Source organism: Macaca nemestrina, chromosome 9, assembly GCF_043159975.1.
Source record: "Macaca nemestrina isolate mMacNem1 chromosome 9, mMacNem.hap1, whole genome shotgun sequence".
In the NCBI taxonomy this organism is placed as follows: Eukaryota; Metazoa; Chordata; class Mammalia; order Primates; family Cercopithecidae; genus Macaca; species Macaca nemestrina.
In genome coordinates, this window is record NC_092133.1 from 82,695,770 (window position 1) to 82,718,372 (window position 22,603).

The following is a 22,603-nucleotide window of genomic DNA, read 5'->3' on the forward strand; positions in this document are numbered from 1 at the left end:
TCTCCTCTAGGTTTTGACTCAGATGGGACTTTTCAATGAATCTCCCCTGACCAACCTATTTTAAATTGTTGCAACATCCTCACTCCTAAATGTCACTGTCCCTGCTTTACTTTCCTTAAGGGCATTTATCTTCGCATCTAACATACCAGGTGTTCTGCATGTTTATCTTACATGTTGTGCTCCCTCTGAGAGCAGGGATCTCTCCCTGTCTTGTTTTCTGCTACAACCCTACCACCTAGAAGACTGCCTGCCACAGAGTAGGTGCTCAATAAATACTTGTTGAATAAAAGCACCCATTTATTTCCTTCTTTTGTGTAAGATTATATACATATATATATACACACACACATTTTTTTTTTTTTTTAGACTGAGTCTCGCTCTGTCACCAGGCTGGAGTACAGTGGCACAATCTCGGCTCACTGCAATCTCTGCCTCCCAGGTTCAAGCGATTCCCCTGCTTTAGCCTCCCCAGTAGCTGGGACTACAGACACGCACCACCACACCCAGCTCATTTTTTCCTCCTGACCTTGTGATCTGCCCGGCTCAGCCTCCCAAAGTGCTGGGGTTACAGGTGTGAGCTACCATGCCTGGCTGCATTTTTTTTTTTTTTTTTTTTTTTTTTTTTTTTTTTTTTTGTGACAGAGTCTCGCTCAGTCGCCCAGGCTGGAGTGTAGTGGCACGATCTCCAATCACTGCAACCTCCACCTCCAGGGTTCAAGCCATCCTCCCACCTCAGCCTCCCAAGTAGCTGGGACTACATTTCCATGCTACCATGCCCCGCTAATTTTTGTATTTTTGGTAGAGATAGGGTTTCACCTTGTTGCCCAGGCTGGTCTTGCACTGACGGGCTCAAGCCATCCACCTACTTTGGCCTCCCAAAGTCCTGGGATTACAGGCTTGAGCCACTGCCCCTGCCTATATCTTGAAAGGAAACTGGCAAAACTATCAACAGTTTCACATAACCTGGTAGCTCTAATAAAGTGTTAACTGGGATATCACAATGGGGAAGGGAGTACTTTCTGGAGACCTTTTGTTCTTGCCTTGGATAGGTTTTCATTCTGAAAATTGAGAAAATGAGTACTCTTATAATCTCAGTTATCTTATTTCCCAGGATAATTGGAATATGTTCTCTGGAGATAGTGACATCCTTTGGGGAATACACTGCTGTCTAGGCAGATGAAACACAAAGCAAAGGAAATTCTCTAGGAGCACATTGCCTGACAAGGACTGGTATGAGCAACCTTGAAGAAGTCTGGCTTCCTGACCCTTGTCCTGGAAACAGCCCTTTTTTATCCAGGATCCTCAACCCTAATACTGTATGATACCCCCCTAGTCAAAGACCCTGAAGGGTCCTCCTATCACTAAGACTAAAATCCAAAATTCTTACAGCAAAAAGGCCCTGCATGATCTGGCCCCTGAGTACTCCTATCCCTTCCCACCTTGCCAGGCCTGCCTCTGACTACTACTAGAACATGCCAAACCAGCTCCTGCCTGCGGGCCCTCTTCATACTTGTTCCCTCTGTTAGTCCTCAAGAGACATACATGACTCATTCCCTCCATGCTTTCAGGTCTTTGCTCAAGTGTCTCTCTCAGTAGTGTCTTCCCTGGCCATGCTATTTAAGGTCATCCAGCACCCTGTATCTCCTTTTCCCTGCTGCTTTTCTCCATAACATAGTCATTACGTTTGCTTTGTGTATGAACTTGGTTATTATCTATTTCCTTTCACAAGAATATAAACTCCATGAGGACGCGGATGACTGACTTGTTCACTTTATATGCCAAGCACACCTTGAATAGTGCCTCACACACAGAAAGTGTGCTATAAATATTTGTTGACGGAATACCTGAATTAATTCAAGCTTTAAATTGTGTTCAGCAGCCGGGCACAGTGGCTCATGCCTGTAATCCCAGCACCTTGGGAGGCCGAAGCGGGCGGATCACGAGGTCAGGTGATTGAGACCATCCTGGCTAACACGGTGAAACCCCATCTCTACTAAAAATACAAAAAAAAATTACCTGGGCGTGGTGGCAGGTGCCTGTAGTCCCAGCTACTCGGGAGGCTGAGGCAGGAGAATGGCGTGAACCTGGGAGGCAGAGCTTGCAATGAGCTGAGATCGCGCCACTGGAATCCAGCCTGGGCGACAGCGAGACTCCGTCTCAAAAAAAAAAAAAAAAAAAAAATTGTGTACAGCTTAACACATGTAATCTCAGCGCTTTGGGAGGTGAAAGCGGGCGGCGAATCATCTGAAGTCAGGAGTTCAAGACCAGCCTGGCCAACATGATGAAACCCCATCTCTACTAAAATACAAAAATTAGCCAGGCAGGTGGCAGGCACCTGTAATCCTAGCTACTTGGGAGGCTGAGGCAGGAGGATCACTTGAACCCAGGAGGTGGAGGTTGCAGTGAGCCAAGATCACACCATTGCACTCCAGCCTGAACAACAAGAGCAAAACTTTTTCTCAAAAATAATAATAGTGTTCAGCTCTTCTATATCTTTAATAATTTTTTTTGTCTGCTTGACCTATAAATAATGGCAAAACATGCATGAAAACCTCCCACTATAGGAGTAATCTTTTTCATTTCTCCCTGTAGTTCTATTTTTCTTTCTGCATTTTGAGGCTATTTTATTGGGCACATGCTGTACAAGTTAGAATTGCTATCGCTTCCCGGTAGAATTGAAAGCTTTTAAAGTAATATGGGAGATTAATTGCAAAAATTGCCTGAATTTTCCACTCACTCCTCCCCATAGCCACACCTTTTGCAATGTGACTTGGCAGCTTCTCCCAGAATCTCAGCTAGATTTTAACTCACCTTGGCCTAAAGAAAATGACAGAAGTGATAAAGTCCTGAGTCTGAGCCTAAAGAAACCTTGAATGCTTCCACGTTCTCTCTGGGATCCCTGCTTCTGCCATGAGAACAGGCCTGGGCTAGTTTGATGGAAGATGAGAAGCCACATGGAAAAGAGCTGAAGTCTTCCCTGACCTATGAACAGCCAGCAGACCCCAAACATGTAAGCCCAGCCAGGAGCAGCATGGCAACCCACCTGACCGGCAGCCACCCAAAGATGTAGATGTGAGCCCACCTGGGACTAGAACTGTCCTGATGACCTGGAGGCTCATGAGTAATAATAGCTACTTATTATATTAAGCTTCTGAATTTTAGAGTGGTTTGTTATACAGCATTGTGACAATAAATAATGGATAACAACTAGCGATTTTCCCATTGATAATGCCTCCTTTTTTGGAGTCTCAGCCTCCAAAAGACTTTCCTGACTAGGCAATCTGAAGCAGCTTCCCAGTCTTTATCATAACACTGGTGTATTATTAACACATACCACTCTCCCAAATTATCTCTCTTTTTTTTTTTTTTTTTCCAAATAAGGTCTCCCTCTGTCACTTAGGCTGGAGTGCAGTGGTGCAGACACACATGGCTCACTGCAGCCTTGCCCTCCCAGGCTCAGCCTCCTGAGTAACTGGAACTACAGGCAAGAGTGACACCTAGGGAAAAATTCAAAAAATGAATGTTTGATTTTTTTTTAGAGATCAGGGGGGGTCTCACTACATTGCCCAGGCTGGTCTTGAACTTCTGACCTCAAGCAATCCTCCAGGGCCTCCTAAAGTGCTGGGATTGCAGTTGTGAGCCACCACACCCAGCCTGCGTACTTCTTTGTTTGTTTGTTTGTTTTTGAGACAGGGTCTTACTCTGTCACCCAGACTGGAGTGCAGTGGCACAATCTCGGCTTACCGCAACCTCTGCTTCCCAGGCTCAAGTGATTTTCCTGCCTCAGTCTCCTGAGTAGCTGGGATTACAGGCTTGTGCCACTACTGCCCGGCTAATTTTTCTATTTTTAGTAGAGACGGTTTCACCACGTTGGCCAGGCTGTTCTTGAACTCCTGACTTCAAATGGTCTACCGCCTCGGCCCCTCAACGTGCTGGGATTGCAGGTGTGAGCCACCGCGCCCAGTCTAGTTCTGTATTATCTATCTTCCACGTTAGAATGTCAACTGTGTAAAGGCAGAGATCTTGTCCATTCTGCTCTCTGCTGTATGCTCAGCACCAAGAACAGGCTGTACAGTCCAATGTGGTAGCCATGAGCTGTGCGTTCACTGAGCACTTGAAATATAGTTAGTCCAAGTTGAGAAATCCTGACAATGTAGAACACACACTGGATTTCAAAGACTTCCTACAAAAAAAGAAAATAAAGTATCTCAATACTTTTTACACTGATTAAATGTTGAAATGATTTTTTATATCAAGTTAAATAGATTATGTTATTAAAGTTAATATCACCTGTTTCTTTTTACCTTTATTTAACGTGGGTACTAGAAAAAATTAAGTTACCTTTGTGACTTGCATTATATTTATATTGGCAGCCCTGATATCAAAGTTCAGTAGCTGGGCACAGTGGCTTATACCTATAATCCCAGCACTTTGGGAGCCCGAGGCGGGATGGATGGCTTGAGCCCATGAGTTCAAGACCAGCCTGGGCAAGATGGTGAGACCCTGTCTCTACAAAAATTAACCAGGTGTGTTGGCACATGCCTGTAGTCTTAGCTACTCAGGAGGCTGAGGTGGGAAGGTCGCTTGAGCCTGGGAGATTGAGGCTGCAGAGAGCCATGATTGCGCCACTGCACTCTAACCCGGGTGACAGAGCAAGCCCCTGTCTCAAAAAAAAAAAAAAAAAAAAAAGGCTGAGTAAATATTTGTTGAAGAAAAATATTAAAAATGAATTTACCAAAAGAAATGACTGTCAGGCTATGAAAAGATATGGAACCTTAAATGTATATTGCTGAGTGAAAAAAGCCAGTCTGAAAAGACTACATACATACATGATTCCAATTACTGTATATGATGTCTGGAAAAGGCAAAACAATGGAGAGAGTAAAAAGATCAGTGGTTGCTAGGGGTTCAGGAGGAGGGGAGAAGAGAGATGGATACCTGAAGCACAGGGGACTTAGGGAGTGGTGAAATAATTCTGTTATACTCCAGGCACGCTGGCTCATGCCTGTAATCCCAGCACTTTGGGAAGCCGAAGTGGGCAGATCACCTGAGGTCAGGAGTTCAAGACCAGCCTGGCCAACATAGTGAAACTCCGTCTCTACTAAAAATACAAAAATTAGTCAGGCATGGTGGTGCATACCTGTAATCCCAGCTACTTGGGAGGCTGAGGCAGGAGAATTGCTTGAATCTGGGAGTTGGAGGTTGCAGTGAGCTGAGGTCACGCCACTGCATTCCAGTCTGCGCAACAGAGTGAGACTCCATCTCAAAAAAAAAAAAAAAAAACCTGTAATACTGTATCAGTGGATGCATGGCATTATAGATTTGTCAAAACCCATAGAACTATATAACACAAAGAATGAATTCTGATGTAAATTAAGTTAATGATGTATCAGTATTTTAACAAATATACCACACTAATGCAAGATTTTAATAATAGAGGAAACTGGCCAGGCATGGTGGCGCACACCTGTAATCCCAGCACTTTGGGAGGCTAAGGCGGGCAGATTACCTGAGGTCAGGAGTTCGAGACCAGCCTGGTCAACATGGCGAAATCCCATCTCTACTAAAAATGCAAAAAATTAGCTGGGCATGGTAGCACACGGCTGTAGTCCCAGCTACTTGGGAGGTTGAGTCAGGAGAATCGCTTGAACCTGGAAGGTGAAGGTTGCAGTGAGCCAAGATAGTGCCACTGCACTCCAGCCTGGGCGACAGAGCAAGACTCCATCTCAAAATAAATAAATAAATAATAGAGGAAACTGGGGAAGGGGATTGGGGAGGGAGGTATATGGGAACTCTGTACTATGTGCACAGTTTTTCTACGAGCCTAAAATTGTTCTAAAAAAGTCTGTTTTTTAAAAATGAATGTACTCTTCTTGCACAGTCCCCAGAATGATATTTCTAAAACATACATTTGAGAAATCACTTCCCTCTCCTAAAAGAAGAAAATATTTTGCTCCCCACTATCTATGGGAAATAAGTTCATATCCCATAGGCATAAGTAATTTGCATTGGCATTTATGGTTATGTTCTACCCTGCCATACCTCTCTTTCCCTCCTCTCCTGACTAGCTGGGCCAGACTACTTGACTCCATGCCCAGCTCATGCAGTCCTCTCTGTCTAGAACTTCCCTCTCCCTCTGCACTTGTGGAGCCTCACATAAATGAATCAGTCATCCTCTAGTCCTTGGTTCCACCAGTTCTATGTTAAAAGAAGATACGGGCCAGGTGCCATAGCTCATGCCTGTAACCCAGCACTTTGGGAGGCCAAGTTGGGAAGATCGCTTAAGGCCAGGAGTTCCAGACCAGCCTGGTCAACATAGTGAGACCCTGTCTCTACTAAAAATTTAAAAATTAGAGCCAGGTGCGGTGGCTCACACCTGTAATCCCAGCACTTTGGGAAGCCGAGGCGGGCGGATCACGAGGTCAGGAGATTGAGACCATCCTGGCTAACACGGTGAAACTCCATCTCTACTAAAAATACAAAAACAAAATTAGCTAGGTATGGTAGTGGGTGCCTGTAGTCCCAGCTACTCAGGAGGCTGAGACAGGAGAATGGCATGAACCCAGGAGGCAGACCTTGCAGTGAGCCAAGATCCCTCCACCGCATTCCAGCCTGGGCGATAGAGTGAGACTCTGTCTCAAAAAAAAAAAAAAAAAATTAGGCCAGGTGCAGTGGCTCATGCCTGTAATCCCACACTTTGGGAGGCAGAAGTAGGTGGATCATTTGAGGTCAGGAGTTCGAGACCAGACTGATCAACATGATAAAACCCCGTCTCTACAAAAATGCAAAAAAATTAGCCGGGTATGGTAGTGCGCACCTGTAGTCCTAGCTACTTAGAGGGCTGAGGCAGGAGAATTGCTTGAACCTGGGAGACAGAGGTTGCAGTGAGCCGAGATTGTGACACTGCACTTCAGCCTGGGCAACAGAGTAAGACTCTGTCTCAAAAAAAAACAAAACAAAAAAAGTAGCCAGGTGTGGTGGCATGTTCCTATAGTCACAATGAGGCAGGAAGATAGGGTCTGGAGGCAGGGAACATAAGGCCAATTCATACTTTAGCTATAACAGGAAATATTCTCTCCATAGGGCATACGCCGTAAATGACTTTGTAACTTTACTTCATCCTCTCCATTTACATAGGGTGTACCCGAAGTAACCAGTGGAATCCTCTAAGGAGTATATAAACTCCCAGAAATTCTGTAATGGGGTCTTTGAGCCTCATGCTCTGGCCGACTCCCACACTGTGGAGTGTACTTTGATTATCAATAAATCCTTTCATTCCTTCCTTGCTGTGTTAGTGCTTTTTGTCCAATTCTTTGTTCAAGACACCAAGAACATGGACACTCTACCGTTAACATGTTTCTGTTAACACCAGCTACTTGGGACGCTGAAGTGGGAGATCACTTGAGCCCAGGAGTTCAAGGTTACAGTGAGCTATGATTGTGCCACTGCACTCCAGCCTGGGCAACAGAGCTAGACCCTATCTATCTCAAAAAAGGTTTAAAAAAACAAAAGAAGATACAGCAAAGCAGACATATGTTTTTGTCATTTTCGTGCTTCTTTCTAGTAAGAATTTAGAAGATGGATATGGGCCAGGTGCAGTGACTCACACCTGTAATCCCAACACTTTGGGAGGCCAAGGCGGGCGGATCACCTGAGGTCAGGAGTTTGAGACCAGCCTGGCCAAGGTGGCGAAACCTCATCTCTACTAAAAATACAAAAATTAGCTGGGTGTGGTGGCTGGCGCCTGTAATTCCAGATACTTGGGAGGCTGAGGCAGGAGAATCGCTTGAACCTGGGAGGCGGAGGTTGCAGTGAGTGGAGATGGCTCCACTGTACTCCAGCCTGGGCAACAAGAGTGAAACTCCATCTCAAAAAGAAAAAAAAAGAGGGGGGTGGTCTATATATTAATCTTGGAAATGTTGAAAAAGAATTCTGATAGCCATGAGTGGGCGAGGAATTAATAACCTTGAGATGGAAACAGTGGAAGCAGAACAAGGCTATTGAATGTCAGGGAAAATCTACTTGGGCTCACTTCCTAGGTGAGAGGCAGCAGGACACCCAGTTAGGAGCAAGATCCCAGTAGTGAGGCCCTGCTCCCTGACTGCTTGCCCACAATGACGTCAGGAGAGAGGCCTCTGGGGTGTCACCTGCTCTGAAAGCCAATCTGCCTCTGAATGCTGCTTGCCCAAGCGAGGATGCCATGGCCATACAGTTTCAGGTATTTAACTTCCAGGGCATGACTGAGTGGAGGTGGAGGTGGCAGCAACATTACCGATGTCATGGTCTCTACCTCCATATTGTGGAGCCTTGGGAGAGAGTGTGAGAACAAAGGCAAGCTCCAGCTACTCAGGAGGCTGAGACAGGAGGATCTCGTAAGCCGAGTTCAAGGTTGCAGTGAGCTATGATCATGCCACTGCACTCCCACCTGAGTTACAGAGCAAGGCCCTGTCTCTAAAAGAACTTTTTTAAATAAAAGAACAACGGCAAGCAGCCTCCTAGGTGCTGAGTTGCTCTACTCTTACCTAGGGAGAAGGCTACCATTTACTGAGTCCTATTTTTTGCCAGCCACAGTGCAGATTTCCCTGCATTGTAATTTACATTGTTATTTACATTGTCATTGATGTCTCATCTCCTTATCAGAGCTGCATTATCCTACCACTTCTCTGATAGGACTCTTAAGGAATACTGTACAATGGTAAATGACTTGCCTAAGGTCACCCAACTGATTAATGTGACAGAGCCAGGGTTTTAAACCAAAACTATCTTTCTCCAAAGGTTCCAGGCATGAAGCATGTGCTGTCCTGGGCCCTGAATATCAAGCCAGGTAGAGGAACCCCATCCTTCTGTTGTCATTTCAAGCCAGAGGCTCAAGCCAGGAGGAGTGAGGATCAAGATAAATAACTCAAAGCTGTTTAGAAGAAGAAGCCAAATTCAAGGAGGAGTGAGGAATTGTAGGTAGAGAAGCTTTGACCTGGGGAGAGATCAGGTATTTGTGAGCAGCAAAGGTAGGGTGGCAGACAGAGATCTAACAGGCCAGGTTGTTGAAGTCAAGGTCACAGTGTCTTGTCTTAACCAGCCCATGTCTCTTCTTGCCCTGCCCACTTGATTCTTGACAGCATCCAGATGTATTGCTGGGGCCTGAAGGGAGCTCCTCCACCATAAGCGGCTCTTCCTCCCTTCACAGCGTCCTGTCCCACGGCTGGGTCATGGGCTCTGCAACTGGCCTTTGGGGCAAAGAAAAGGGAGGAATTGTGCTTTCTGAGAAGTGCTCAGGAATAACCTGGGTGGAGGTTTCTTCGTGTGAGGAACTCCAGCCTCTGAGTGGGCAGAGCTCTTCGGCTTGCCCCCATTCCTCTGATGCGCCCCTAACCTGGCCCATAGTTTGGGTCGTTTGGGCAGCCCTGCATATTCCCTGAGCTGAGGGGCCTCTCCCAGGAGAGTGGGAAAGAATTCTGTCCTTTGTGTAACTCGCTTCATTATGTATGAGTGTTGGCTCCCTTGGTTGAAAAATGATCACTCTATTGGGCTCTCCCAGCTTGAGGCGAAAGCTTTTGGAAGCTCAGGCAGCTTGGAGGAGTTCGTGGATTAGAGAATGTTGAAGTTGGAGAACTATAGCGGGGCCTAAAAAATCTTCCAGAATCAAGACGGTGCCTGACGCCCTACCTAGCCCCTCTCCAGCACGGGAGCCCCCGGCCCTTGGCAATTATGTCTGCGCAGCTCGGGCCCCATATCCAACAGGGGAGCACGCCCCAATTTACTCTCACCCCACCAGTCGAGTGGAGGGCAGGTGACCTGCCAGTTCTCGAAAGAAGCCAGATGACTGACTTTGGTCGCCTCATCACAGGTTAATCCATAAGAAGAACTTGGAACAGCGCCCGGCAGAGTCTCAGCGCGCCCAAAGTGTGTGCGGGTATGATTACCATCGCCAGCAGCTGAGCTGGGAAAAGGATCTGACTAGATAATTTTGGCAATAACTCGACAAACTATCGAATGTGGACAGTGAAACGCATTCCAAGGTTTCTAAAAGCTCCCGTTGTGACACCCTCTGTGTCCTCCCCAGGCCCGGCGGCCTCCGGGCCAGCGACATCCGACCTCGCGTGGTCCGGGCTACCCAAGGACGTCCCGAGGCGTGGCGGAGACTTGGCGGCTGAGTGCAGGCCGGGCTGCCACCCAGCAGGACCTGGGCGAGGCCTGCGGCCCGGGCGGGGCCAGGGTTGGGCTCTGTCAGAGCTGCGCAGCAGCCACCCCGCCCGGGCCTCCCTGCCCCCACCTGTGACCTGGATTCCGCGGTTCCTGTGCGGGGGCGGAGGGTGTAAAGGACAAGAGCAAATAAAGGTCTGTGGCCCGGAGAAACTTCAACTCCTGGAATTGGTGCACCAAGGATACTTTAAGGCGAGGGGTCGGGGTGTGTAATAATTTACCCGGTTCATCTGTGTACACTGGCCTCTCTAGCTTACACCAACACATGTTTACCGGGTTCGCACCCGAGCCAGAGGCGGTTAGTTTAGTAATCCCACAGCGGCTTCTGCCTGCTTTCTAGGAGACGGATCTGGGCCCAGGGGAGGCTTCAAAACATTAACATTTCAAATAAATGCCCCCGGAGTTGGGGGCGGGTGCCTCGGACTGCTTCTCCCCCAGAACTCCCCTTTGCACTGGGGTCACCCCGGGCATTACCCTTGGGGCCGCCTGGGCTGCCTTTGTTGCGCAGGGGACCTTCCCGGCCATGTCAGTGGCCCGGCTGCTCTGCGGGACGGTCCTGGCTCCGAAAGCGGGCGCCGGGGCGCTGAGCCAGGGCCCGCTCTAGATCGCGTCGGCTCCGCTGTCAGTTATCATCCGCGTGGTGCTGGGGCCTCCCGGGACCCGGGAGCCGCGGCAGATTAGGCCACCCGCCCCAACCTGGGTTTTGAGCTACTTATCTGAGGCTTGTGAGTCCAAAAGGGCTTAGCAACCGCAGCCGTGGCAGCCCCAAGGACATGAACACCCGCACCTCCGAGCCTTCCCCTGTGGAGTACCTTGGAGGTGAGGCCTGCGCAGCCCCAGGAAGAGGGTGTGGGCGCAAACCCGCGGTGGGGAGCTAGGCCTGCCGGCTACACGGTTCCTGCCATTCTCTCTGCGCCCTTTCTCCCATGCTCGCAGTGTCCATCCAGCTGAAACTGATTAACACAGCAAACCCAACACCCACAGACCTGTGGCCCCTTCTTTCCCTTCTCGCCTCCTCGGCAACCCTTGAAAGCACTCAAGTACGAAGTTGTAATTGCAATTATAATTAACTGCGTTCGACTTGGGCTTCCCCAGGTCTTGGCTTCCGTTAGGACAGTGTCCCAGGTCTCCCTGTCCCAGGCAGCCCCAGTTCCCAAGAAATAGTTGAATGAATGGATGTTTGCATCCCCTACCCAACCTCAGACTGTGTACTCCTTTCTCTCCAAGCACAGAGATTCTACTGGAAGGCCCCAGGGATGGTGGAAAGGGCACTAGGCGTGAGGTTTGGTAAAATGAGGACAATACCGGTACCCCTCCATCTCTCCTTCCCAGAAAGGGATTTAGGAGGCACAAGTAAGAAAGCTACACGACTCCTGGCCAGTTGACAAGCAGAAGGTCCCGGCAACCTGGGTTTTATCTCCTGTTGTCCAGAAGCCACAGTGGGTCTCCTGATGCAGAGCCTGCCTGGCAGTGTTGTTACAGTGGGTAGCAGCAGACATGAGCAGGTCAGGAGAGCCCCCACCTCCAAACCCAGGAATATCAGAAGACCATCAGGTGATGGTCAGGAGGCTGTTAAGCTGTCTAAAATAGTAATTGATCACACCCAGCGCCAGAGAAAGGCAGTCTCCCCAACAGATAGAAAAACCCAAAACTGGTGATCAGCTTCCCAATTAGATCTCAGGAGTTGGGCGAGTAGGCTCAAGCATGTGACCTAAGAGACAAAATGGTGGAGTTTAACTGGCATATGAGTTCTCTCTGGGAATGTAGCAGGATCAGCCACAGACAAAACTCCTCAGACAATGAGTTAAAGAAGGAAGGGGTTTATTCGGCCAGGAGCATAGGCAAGCCTCCTGTCTCAAGAGCCGAGTTCCCTGAGTGAGCAATTCTTGTCCCTTTTAAGGGCTCACAACTCTAAGGAGGTGTGCGTGAGAGGGTTGCGATTGACTGAGCAAGCAGTGGGTACGTGACTGGGGGCTGCATGCACTGGTAATTAGATCAGAACAAAACAGGATAGGGATTTGCACAGTACTTTTCCATACAATGTCTATAATCTATAGATAACATAACCAATTAGGTCAGGGGTCGATCTTTAACTATCAGGCCCAGGGTGTGGTGCCAGACTGTCTGCTTGTGGATTTCATTTCTGCCTTTTAGTTTGTACTTTTTCTCTCTTTGGAGGCAGAAATTGGGCATAAGACAATATGAGGGGTGGTCTCCTCCCTTATTCCCCCCTTTGAGACTCTCACTCAATAGTGGGAGTTCTCACTTTCATTTTTACTACCTATGTCTTCTTGCAAGACAGATCAATAGTGATTTATATAGCACACTTGTGCTGAAGCATTTTGGTGAACTAAGGTAGCAATGAAGCTTTTTATCATTTGAAGAAGTACAGGTAGCAAACAAGGAACGGTAAGTAGTTTCCTATTACTATTATAACTCTTATAAGAGTTTTAAATCCTCCTAGCGCTGGGAACCATTTTCTAAACATGGCCCCAGGATCAAATCCATGCCACACTTGCACAGGCACATGTGCCAGTTTTGTCATATCTTTATGTCTTTAGCTACTTACCCTTGATTATCTACATGTAGGCAGCAATTAGTAAAGTTAAATTTCCTACAGACCTCTCCTTCAGCTGCTGGCAAGTAGTCGAGAGCTAATCTATTTTGATAGAGAGCATTTCTCATCTGAGTTTCTTGCCAGGCCAGAATAGTCAAGGCTCTGCCAGTTTTATTAGTGATTATTTTTAAGACAGCTTATAACTGTGTGATTCGGTTGATCATGTAAATGGAGGTCTGGTATCACTACGAGCCATCTTGTGCCTGAGTAGCAGGCCTACAATATTGTATGATTCTCTCAGGGGGCCATTTATCATTTTTTCAATTTCCTATAGCTATGCTTCTCTTTTCACGGGAAGCATAGACAGGGAAGCCCAGGAGTTCACCTGTTTTTATGGGCAGTAGGAAGAAAGATGGTTTAACAGTGCCAATAACACAACTACTTGTCCACTGGTCAGGCAGCTTAGCATAGGCTCTATGTCCACATATCCAGTATAGCCCAGTGGGGGCCGTCCAGTCCTGGTGGGATTCTGGGTGGGCCTAAACGGTCTGCAACTTTGGAAATTTACTGAATGGGTTTTTCTCTGTGTGGTTTGAACTCCACCATGTTGTCTTCCTGCAGGAAGGGTGAAGTCCTTCTCCACTGTTGCTATACAGTATTGTCTAATGATTGAGGCTTTTAGGACCTAGAAGTGATCAGGGTGATTCTTTTGGGCCAGGAATTCATCAGGAACTGGGTCTGTAGGTACTAATTATCGGGCTTCCTATGGCCATTGATCTCTTACTACAGTTCCTTCACATATATAGCATGTGGCATTGAGAGACTTGGCTACATGCTCGGCTAATTGCAAAAACAAATTTCTTGTTTTTCCTGGAATTTCCGGTACTGACACTTTTAGTTTATCATAGAAGGTTTGAAATACTGGCTCAGGAGAGCATTTATAAACTTTTTCTGAAACCACAATATTTACTTGAAGATCTAGTCTGGCTCCATTAATTTTTAGGGTTACACGTTCCCCTTTTTTTCCAGCAAGGATCAGGGGATTGGTTATTACTAGCTCTAAGGGGTTACATTGTCCTTTAGTACAGGAAGGGCCATTTTTTTCTTTCTGAAGGTGGACTGGATCCTTTTTTTTTTTTTTTTTTAATCTAAGTGGCCTAAATGGCACAAGACCAGTATTTACATTTATTTCCATACAGTCCTAATTTATGACAGATGTACTTATTTTCTGCCATATAGCCTCTTTTCTAATTAAGAGAACTACACCTTATTCCTAACTTATTACTATTAATGACAGCACAGGCATCAAATTTTAAGGTGACTTTTTTGAGCACCCTTTCTTTTTTCTGTTTTGGCTAACACTTTACTCGTATCATTTATAAGCCCCTACCAGTCCTCAGTCCTTAATCTTATTTTAAAAACTGTGGTCATGGGAGGCTCAGATGGGTCATAACACACATCAGGTTGGTCATTTCCTGGGCTACATACCTTGTATAGACTGACATTATACAAACAAGTTCTTTTTAGATTTCCAGTACACTCATAATAACTGTAAAATAATAGGACTGTAGCAACCTTTTGTCCTACCTCAGTGACTTGATGTATACACTAGGAACAGCCCTCAGTCTGAGGAAGGTCAGTTGAAGTCCCTACTGTGCAAGTCCAAATTTTAAGGAAAATGAGTCCCACAATGAGTTTCCTCATGCTTTGGCTGTGCGTGGACCATTCAGTTTCCAGGTATGACTGGAGCAGGGCTTGTTGTCTTCTTCAGAGTCACTTTGCAGGGGTTAGCGAAGCTGCTCCCATCCGTGTACTGCTCACAGTCTACTGATGTTCAAGGATGGTCTCAGAGGTTGGCCCTGCTAGAATAAACTGAGTCCAACACCTCTACACAGTTATGTTCAACTGGGTTCTCTGATACCAGGAGAAAGGTGGTGGGGTTTAGGGTGTTGCAAACTTCAGTGGTTATGTGGGGATTTTCACATAGCAAGCTTTGGTACTTGGTTAATCTAGCATTTGTTAACTAATAATGTCCTTTGGTATTTATTAAAGTTACCACAGCATAGGGAGCCTTTAGGTTAGTTTATATGGCCTAAGGGTTAGTTTATTTGCTTCTTGTGCTAACAGGGCCATTGCTGCTAGGGCCCTTAGACCTGGGGGTCAGCCTTTGGAAACCCTGTCTAGTTGTTTTAAGAGATAGGCCACTGGTCTTGGCCAGGGCCCCACAGTCTGGGTTAAAACTCCAACTGCCGTTTTTTCTCTTTCTGACACATAGAGTGTGAAGAGTTTTGTCAGGGCAGGTAGCCTCAGAGCTGGGTCCAACATGAGTTTTTCTTTTAACTCATGAAAACTTCGTTGCTGTTGGTTGTAATAGATGTAGTTTATCTAATTTACATTTTTATTAACTGTCACCTACTAAAATATTGGCTTAAATCCTGCAGTTATTTGATTTCAAGCTTTAAATTGATCTGGTATTCCTCATGGGACTCCAATTGCGTCTAAATAGACATAAGAGTCGAAAGACCCATAAGGGGCTTCTCTTGCTTTACAATATCTCATTTTTTTTCCTTCTGGTTGATGAAATGCCAGGGTGAAAGGGATAGCCAATTGGACTAAAGTACAAGTGCCACTCCAGTTATTAGGCAGAGTGCCCAGTAAAGGTCCACCACAATACCACCACACATCCGCTCAGGGATGAACAAGGGCTGACTGATTGATAAGCTCTTGAAAATTCTTAAGCTCATCACATCCCTTCAGGTCTCTAAGGAATGCTAAGTTTCCTCCCTGTCGTGAGAGACACGAAGTGAACTTAGTGTTGGGAGACAGAAGCTAGATGGCCCTCAGAAGCTGACCCGCAAGGTGCTGGACTTCGGGAAATAGCAGAGAGAGTTTGGAATGACTTATTACTCTAGGCTGTAGAATTCTGGAAAAGAGCAACTATGCAGCCTATGCCTGGTCAACTGGAGGACCACCTTAGTGGAAGGGGGACAGTCTGGGCCTCTGGCCTGCCATGTGCACAAGCATAATAATTGCTTTTGTTTAATGTGCAGATGGAATATTTGATCCATTTTAACCAGGCATTTGCATCTTGGTATCCTGTCTTAATTGCTTAAGTTTGTTGTAAGTCTTTGACTTCTATGATCCTCTAGTAAAATGAATGTATGGTTTTAGGAAATTACAAAAATTGGTTGGGGCAGTCCATCCTTGCTCTTTAGTGGTCCACAGAACGTTGGACCAACTATGGCATGAAAGCTCTACATCGTGGGGCAAGACTCCTCCTTGGCAATGGGGTCTTTATTGAAATCTCCCCAGATTAAATGGTCCTAGTTTACTAATGCCCAGTCTGAGGAAAGTCAGGAGGGACAGAAGTACTTTTCTGAAGTAGAAAACTGTCTTTGACTTGGCAAGTCCCCACAGGGTATAACAAGGCAAGCATTAAATGCAATAGTTCGAGGCAAAATTGACTTGGTTATGTTAATAACTAGATGGTCAGCAATAGAGCACGGAAAGAAGAAAGAGTAACAGAATAGATGAAAAAAGTTAGATTTTTCTTAGCTTTAGTTTGGTAGGGTCTTCCCCTGGGACTGTGGCCTGCAACTCTGGAGCGGGTGGCACTTTCTTGACTCGGGTGTGATGAGTCCATCCTTTTTTGCTGTACTAACAGCAGTCTTGGTGGTTAACAGCACAAATAGGGTCCTTCCCAGGCTGGCTCGAGTTTTTCTTCTTTCCACCCTTTGATGAGAACGTGATCTTCAGGCTAGTGCTGGTTTACCGGAAATTCTAGGTGTGGTACATGTGCTAAAAGACTTTTAGTTTTTGAGAGAAAAGAAAGTGGAAGATAAACCAAGTATATAATTTCTAAGAAATTGACCTTTTGTTTTAAATGTGGGGACCTTGGCAGTGGACTTTATAGTCCTTAGTGCTTTTTTACTGAGAAATTTCCTTTAGCACCTATTTTTGTTCATTTTTAGACCAAAGAAAGCTAAACACTATTTTATATTTAATAATGCTTTTTGTATGATTTTTATACCAGATAAGCTAAATTTTATCTTTATATTAGTGTGTTATTAATGTTAAACCTAATTTTAATAAAACTTTGTAGACACATTTATCTAATTTTTAGTGTTTGATTATAAGGTAAGATTTTATAGACTCTTTAACCTTTTATAATTTTTGCTAAAGAGCAGGTTGGTACTTTAAGAAAAAGCTGTTATGCTTTTACTTTAACGTCTAGTTCACAGAAAAACTGGATAATACTTCTTTAACTTTAGCTAATATGTTTACACACAGAATTCTCTTTACAATTAACGTTTTAGAACTTGCTTAAACCTTCAAAACAATAATTTTTTTAACTTTTTAATGTAGGTAAAAATGTACATTCTTATGCTTCCTTATAATCCTTTTACTAAAGGTATATTTTACTTTTTTTATACACCTTGCACATAAACTGTTTTTTTGTTTTTTTGTTTTTGTTTTTGTTTTTTTTTCTGTCGCCCAGGCTGGAGTGCGGTGGCTGGATCTCAGCTCACTGCAAGCTCCGCTTCCCAGGTTTACGCCATTCTCCTGCCTCAGCCTCCCGAGTAGCTGGGACTACAGGCGCCCGCCACCTCGCCCGGCTAGTTTTTTGTATTTTTAGTAGAGACGGGGTTTCACCATGTTAGCCAGGATGGTCTCGATCTCCTGACCTTGTGATCCGCCCATCTCGGCCTCCCAAAGTGCTGGGATTACAGGCTTGAGCCACCGCGCCCGGCCTGTTTTTTTTTTTCAATAGTTTTACATTCAGGAGGCCTAGTTACTTTTAAATTATACAACATTTTTTGCATAAATTCTTTTATTAACACACATTTTTTTAAATAACTTTTTTTCTACAAATTTTACAGGCAATTTTTCAACATGCCTTAACTTTCTGACTTATTACAAACATTTGTTTCTTTAAACAACCAGTTAATATATTTCAGGACAAGAATTTACCATATAACACTCTTTTTATATAAATTCCGCACCACCCCCCTTGTTTTCCTTTTTATTCCTTTTTTTTTCCCCCAAAGATGATAATCATTCTTTTCTAAAGCAAACCTGTTTTTATGTCTGTGGACTAGATTGTCTGAGGCCAAAAGAATAGAAGCTACTATAATACATGTTACACTCTTAACTTTTAGCAAACTTTACTTTTCTTGAAAACCTTGTAAGTTTGGGATTTTAATTATCCTTTGCTATTAGTAAGACCTTGTTTTGTCCAAATTAACTTAGAATTGGTATAGATGGCTTTTTTTCTTAACTACTTGTATATCTCTTTCTCTCTTTCTTTCTCTTTGACTTTCCCTCTCTTTGACTTTCCTTTTGCCTCTGTCTCTTCCTCTCTCTGTCTGCCTCTCTCTTTCTTTCTCTCTCTTTCTCCTTGACTCCCTCTTTGTCTCTCTCTTTCTCGCTGTCTCTTCCTCTCTCTCTTTGCCTCTTTTCCTCTCTCTGCTGGTCTTTTCTTGCCTTTTTCACTTATGCTGCTGTTCTCTCAACCACTGTGTGTTGGGGGCGAGAGGTCTAAAACCAGCTGTAACCAAGTGTCTATGTACAGGAACTGGTCTGGGTTCCCTGGCTTACAGGTTACCTTGTGCCATACCTTTGAAACAAGGGACCTGTCCAGGCTTCCTTCTAATGGCCAACTTACCTCTAATGCTGGCCAGTCTATCTCACACAAAGTTTTAAGTTTTCCCGGTGTCATAGTATTCCATAGTCTCCCTTAAATCCTTTTTTGAAAATTTTCAACATAGTTCCTAGTGGTGTGGGCTTACTTTGTGCCTCACCTATGTTTCTTCAAGACAAAACACCACACTCACACCACATGCACACCACAAAACAAAGAATAGGTAAAAAGGGCACACACACGCTTTTGTAGTTTACACCAAAGCAAAATCAAAACCAAAACCAGAGTATCCAGAAATCCAAGCCAGGTCAAAACCAAAACCAAAGTATCAAGAAATCCAAGTCAAAAACAAAAACCAAAGTGCCGGTACAGTCACACCATGGGTGATCAGGCCACGCTTCCACTCAAATGAATTAGGTAAGTTCCCAAGACCAGACCTGTCAAGCAGTTCAAACCAAGTCAAAACCAAAACCAAAACCAAAGTGCCAATAAAGGCACACCGTGGGTGATCAGACCACGCTTCCACTCAAACGGAGTGCGCAAGTTCCAAAGACTAGTCTTGCCAAGTTTCAGATGTCCAGACTCCAAGTACCAGTTCCTTTCCAGTGTTCAGCCACTGTGTTGATCCTCCACAGGGGCCTGCCACACACTGCTCTGGTGAGGCGTACCACTGGGGCAAATGCCTACCTGGGAGCGCTCTCAGGATCCGCATCGCTAGGGCTGGTCGGAGTCCCCCGCAGGAATGTTCCAGAGGGCAGGCTCAAGCCTAAGGAGCTGCCTCGACCATTCGCCAATCACCTTGCTTCCCGGTCAGGGAACCAAGAAATGTAGCAGGACGAGCCACAGACAAAACTCCTCAGACAATGAGTTAAAGAAGGAAGGGGTTTATTTGGCCAGGAGCATCGGCAAGCCTCCTGTCTCCAGAGCCAAGCTCCCCGAGTGAGCAATTCTTGTCCCTTTTAAGGGCTCACAACTCTAAGAGGGTGTGTGTGAGAGAGTCATGATTGATTGAGCAAGCAGGGGGTACGTGACTAGGGGCTGCATGCACTGGTAATTAGATGGGAACAAAACAGGATAGGGATTTTCACAGTGCTTTTCTATACAATGTCTGTAATCTATAGATAACATAACCGATTAGGTCAGGGGTCAATCTTTAACTTCCAGGCCCAGGGTGTGGCACTGGGCTGTCTGCTTGTGGATTTCATTTCTGCCGTTTAGTTTTTACTTTTTCTCTCTTTGGAGGCAGAAATTGGACATAAGACAATATGAGGGGTGGTCTCCTCCCTTAGGAACACTCAACTGGTAAGAGAAAAATACCTTGTGAGCATGCACACCACTTCAGTAAACACACTGTGCCAGGGGCCCCTCCCAAGTGCTGGCAGGCCACCCCAAGGGAAGAATCAGGGGAGAAGGGATGCAACCACCCCACACACCCTCCAAGCTTGCCAGCTTATAAGATTCCAAGTCAAAGGCCAAACCATGCACTTGAATCTCTCAAATCACCCAGTTGGCCCTCTTCCAAGTGTACTTTTAATTTTGTTCCTGCTCTAAAACTTTTTATTTTATTTATTTATTTATTATTATTATTTTTTTTTGTGAGAGTCTTTGTCACCCAAACTGCAGTGCAGTGGTGCGACCTCTGCTCATTGCAACTTCCACCTCCCAGGTTCAAGTGATTCCCCTGCCTCAGCCTCCCAAATAGCTGGAATTACAGGCATGCACCACCACCTAATTTTTGTATTTTTAGTAGCCATGGGGTTTCACCACATTGGCCAGGCTGGTCTTGAACTCCTGACCTCAGATGATCCACCTGCCTTGGCCTCTCAAAGTGCTGGTGTGTCCAGAGTTGGTTCGTGGTCTCACTGACTTTATAAGAATGCAGCTGGGGACCTTTGCAGGTGAGTGTTACAGCTCCTGAAGATGGCACAGACCCAAAGAGTGAGCAGTAGCAAGGTTTCTTGTGAAGAGCAAAAGGACAAAGCTGCCACAGTGTGGAAGGAGACCCGAATGGGTTGCCACTGCTGGCTGGGGCGTGGCCAGGTTTTATTCCCTTATTGTCACCCTCCGCCCCACCACACTCTATGTTCCATTTCTGTCCTATCAGAGTGTCCTTTTTTCAATCCTCCCCACAGATTGCCTACCTTTAGAATCCTGCTGATTGGTGTGTTTTACAGAGTACTGATTGGTGCATTTTACAATCCTCCTGTAAGACAGGAAAGTTCCCCAAGTCCCCACTGGACCCAGGAAGTCCGGCTGGCTTCACTTCTCACTGGGATTACAGGTGCGAGCCACCACACCCAGCCATGTGCTTTTACTTTTGTTTCTGCTCTAAAACTTTAATAAAACTTTCACTTCTGCTCTAAAACTTGCTTCTCTCCCCCTGTCTTATGTCACTTGGTGGAATTCTTTCTCCTGAGGAGGCAAGGATTTGCCACCACTTACAGACTTTGGTGCCTACATTCCCTGGTGCTAACAATGTCAACCTTTGAGAAACAGATATATTTATTTTATTTTATTATTTTTTTTTTTTTCTGAGACAGAATCTTGCTCTGTTGCCTAGGCTAGAGTGCAGTGATGTGATCTCGGCTCACTACAACCTCCGCCCCTGCCTGGATTTAAGCAATTCTCCTGCCTCAGTCTCCGGAGTAGCTGGGATTACAGGTATGTGCCACCACACCTGGCTAATTTTTGTATTTTTAGTAGAGATGAGATTTCACCATATTGGCCAAGCTGGTCTTGAACTCCTGACCTCGTGATCCACCCACCTTGGCCTTCCAGACTGCTGGGATTACAGGTGTGAGCCACCACACCCGGCCAAGACATGTTTCGTTAAGTCTCTGTCATCTGAAAAATGTGCATGTCCTTCTGGTTTTGTGTGCACCCTGTTTCAGGCTCCCCCATGAAGTTTGCCCAAGCCCAGGTTTGGGAATCTTGTTCTGCACCTTCCTGATACCCACTTTCCTTCTTATGCCCCTTGCTGACCCACTTGCTGTTCCCCAGCAGGCAGCTCGGGCTGTCCAGCTTGTTTCTTACTAGCAGTGAGCTTGGTTATGGGAGTACCCCCTTTCTCTACACCCACCCCCACCCAAATTATTTCCTTTCACCCTTCCTCTGCGGCAGCCGGGTGTCCTTAGCTCCCAGCCTCACCAGCAACTTGGTGAGACTTCTGATGTGGCACCCACTGCCTAGGGGTTGTCTCAGTCCCCATGGCTCACACACTCCTGGGGCAGGGCCTTGACTTCACTTTATATCCTTCCCTCTACCCCGTTAGGCCAGTGGATTCTCAGAATTCATAGCATTACCTTGCTGAGTGGGCAGTGCTCCAGGACACCTGTGATGACTTCACTTCCAAGGTAATCCACCAAACGTTCCTTTGACTGGAGATGCCACCAAGAAATCTCCAGACATTGGAAGGCATGCATAATAAATCCTAGGACTCGGAAACCTGTCAGGATTCTTCCACATGAAATGAGTGGTAAGGCTGGAGAACTACTTTGGGGCTTCCCACATTGAGGGCTCTGCTTATATCCTGTGGGCTGCTCCACAGCAATGGAGTGAGATGCTCAGCAGATGCTAATGGAGGCCTTTCGTGTACCAGGCAGCAAGCTGGGGCTGAGGAGTCTAAAACAGCCGGCAGCCATAGTGTCTGCTTTTCAAGAGCACTTCCTGCTCTTCCTGAGCCACTCTGAAGGTTTAAAATTTCTTTCGGCCCCTCCCACAACATTAGCTTCTCCTTTCTTTGTGTTTCATCAGTGCCCACCTGAGCCAGGCTGGGACCCACCTGAAGGAAGGCCACCAAACAGCATCTAAGCCTGACTGCCAAAGGAAAGGCAGGACAGGTATTCTGAGGTTGGACACAGGTCAATCTGAGGTGGTTGGCCCTGGGGATGCAACAGTTGTTGTTGTTGTTGTTTGTTGTTTTTTGAGACGGAGTTGTGCTCTGTTGCTCAGGTTGAACTGCAATGGCACTATCTCAGCTCACTGCAACCTCTGCCTCCCGAGTTCAAGCATTTTTCCTGCCTCAGCCTCCCAAGTAACTGGGATTACAGGTGCCTACCACCACACCCAGCTTATTTTTGTATTTTTAGTAGAGATAGGGTTTCACCATGTTGGTCAGGCTGGTCTCGAACTCCTGACCTCGTGATCCTCCTACCTCAGCCTCCCAGAGTGCTGAGATTACAGGCATGAGCCACCATGCCTGGCCC

General features: G+C 46.0%; 1 long non-coding RNA gene across 2 annotated transcripts; it reads left to right on the forward strand.

Moving 5' to 3' along the window:
• Positions 1-10,742: 10,742 nt before the first annotated feature.
• Positions 10,743-21,856, forward strand: LOC139356081 (uncharacterized). 2 transcript variants are annotated; one of them, XR_011607465.1, is made up of 3 exons: positions 10,743-11,019; positions 20,939-21,059; positions 21,670-21,856. It is a non-coding gene; the product is annotated as an uncharacterized lncRNA (long non-coding RNA). The 2 variants fall into 2 exon arrangements; XR_011607466.1 differs by having other exon boundaries at positions 20,959-21,059.
• The last annotated feature ends 747 nt before the right edge of the window (positions 21,857-22,603 follow it).